At 39.1% G+C, this 2,593-nt stretch overlaps 1 long non-coding RNA gene across 1 annotated transcript; it reads left to right on the forward strand.

The window, feature by feature from the left end:
• The first annotated feature begins 1,544 nt into the window (after positions 1–1,544).
• Positions 1,545–2,593, forward strand: LOC119188811. The gene is made up of 2 exons (XR_005112117.1): positions 1,545–1,791; positions 2,347–2,593. It is a non-coding gene; the product is annotated as an uncharacterized LOC119188811 (long non-coding RNA).

Genomic DNA, 2,593 nt, shown 5'->3' on the forward strand with positions numbered 1-2,593 from the left:
GATCCCTTATCATTTTTTTAATCCGCCACATAAGTAGGTATTTTGGAAATAGAGTTCTCTTAGCACAACTTATGTTGGTATGGAACCTTAAAAATACTTTTACTAATTCATTTCTGTTTCGGATAAGAATTTTGTGATTTATGTATAGTCTGGTTCACTATTGTATGATAGGTACCAAATACGGATGTCCCCTTTAGATATTTCGGCAGCACGTAGCGTAACGGATTTTATTTACCAAGTTCATATTAGATATTACAAGAATTTACATGTAACCATGTAGGAAAATGTAGTCTGTAGAAGGTGGTTAAACCAGCGCATATTTGACTTGTTTTTCCAGTAAAATATTTACATATTTAATAATTATCTAAACAGACCGGACTGTATGCAAATAAGTTTTATGCAAAAATATTTATTGTAGGTAGGTATAATATGTAAATAACAACAGACAACTTTGCGACCCCCAAAATAATTTAAATATTCGATTATGCTTATTGGATTTTGTGTTACATTTATTTTGCCGAGTAATAATTTTTCTCAATGACCACAGCAAATTGGTTTAATACTTCCTGCCCCACTTTTCCCCAAATCCCATTTACGGTCCTACCTGTTTTTCTTTTATGGTAAATAAGTAATGGACGAGACGAGTATGCCGCGCATGTTAACTGTTACAAGCGCCCATATACAGTAGCAAGACCATACAGAATTTTGTATTACAAAGTAATTCATGACACTCCACTGCACTTACCATACTGAGGAGCAAGATGATAAGTCTCTAAAGTCCAGTAGTTATGTTGGCTCCAATATCCTTCAAACCGGAACACAACAGTGCATGCATGTAGCTTGATGGTAGAAATAGACATTGCGATGGTTTTATCCAGACGGCCTCGCATCAGAGAGACCTACCACCTGTAAACTTTGAGAACCACCGGATTATATAAATGCATCCTTTATGGTTATAAAATGAGTAGCCCGAGAAAAAAATTGTCTGCATTTGCTTAAAATTGACCTCATAATAATTTCTAGTAGGCAATTAAATAAGTATCATTGCTGACAACGTATTACAGCTTTTAATGCGTAGGTATCGGTTCGATTCCCAGCAAAGCTTTTGGGTTTGGGTCTTACAGAAAGGGTTGTGGTCAGGCAGGAAGCCGGTCGTAAAAATTAGACAAAGACCTTGATTAACACATAGATTACTTGTTATTTTAGCAACCCCATAATAGGATTTGTATTTTACTAAATGATTTTATTTTGCGTCATTGACTATCGCTAAATATCTTTGAAATATAAAGCTGTTGATCGGGGCCGCAATTATGTAAATAGACGGGAATCAGCGGGATGAAACATAAATAACAAATATATGAACACTTTTTTAAACAATATAATATTATTTAAAGTAGCAAGTTTTAATGATGCATTGTTACGTTCTTGTTCAGGGCCGGCCCGCCCTTATAGGCAAACTAGGCAACTGCCTAGGGCGCTCGTATTTGGGGGCGGCATAGCAAGCGAGCGGCATCACCACTGAGCACGCGGATCGATCAAAATGGTTCAATCAATCGTACGTACGCGCGACAGACGTGCGGCGCGACGCGCATCGCAACTCGCGGAGCGCGCCGCCGCCGTCCCGTTCCCCGCCGCACCCCACGCATGCCATCGCCGCCAGGCGCCAGTCGCCGCCGCGCCGCCCGCGCACTCTTAACTATCTCATGTGTTCTCCGTCAACTCTATGCGCTAAGTGAATTCCTCGGACTCTCATTGTGAATAATAATAATTGCAATCACCTACAGGCTACAAGTAAGTAATTCGTGAAGGTATTATTTTATTTAGAATAATAATTAAGTTTTTATTAATATAATTTATGTCTAATGTCCATACAGTAGGCATGCATTTTTCGAGTGTAATGACATCTGAAAGATGTATTCGCTTAGCGAGTATTATGAAATCTTTAGATCCTACATCTTGAGTGGAGAGAGTTTAAATTGAACCTACTTAGATGGGTTACACACGTTATCACACGTACCACTTCCAAAAGTGCAGTGCTTAAATGAAACGGACGGTGTAGTCGGGGTGGGTTTTTAATTAAATGCGCTTTTGTATCACGGTAAAATTTTTTATTTTTCGCTTAACACAAGTAACATAACTGTAGGTACTTCAAAACTCCATTACTCTTACGTCAATCTCTCAGCCAATCACAGATTGGTTATGGCCGGCGCATTTCGGATACGCGCTACGGTGAATAACGCGTAGGCGGGACACCTCGGCCTTTGCGCTCATGGCGCCTAGATGTATCCGGTATAACGGATAATTGTTGAAACTGATATTACACAAATGTCTTTTTTTCTGTTCCAGTCATTTCTTGAGACATGGCAGATGACAAAAAAATGTCTGGAGCACAATTTCGTAAGAGAAAATTAGAGAAACAATTATCGTTAGCAAAGCAAGCAGACTCGTTCAAGAAGTATCTTCGTCCAAATCTTCAAGAACCGCAACCATCAGGCAGCAATACAAATGATGATATGAAAGAAGACATAACCAATCCCACCACAGGAAGCTGTACTACAGAAGGTCCCGCTTTATTTTCAGCAAAAGAAAATAC

The sequence above is a fragment of the Manduca sexta genome, chromosome 9, assembly GCF_014839805.1.
Source record: "Manduca sexta isolate Smith_Timp_Sample1 chromosome 9, JHU_Msex_v1.0, whole genome shotgun sequence".
Classification (NCBI taxonomy): domain Eukaryota; kingdom Metazoa; phylum Arthropoda; class Insecta; order Lepidoptera; family Sphingidae; genus Manduca; species Manduca sexta.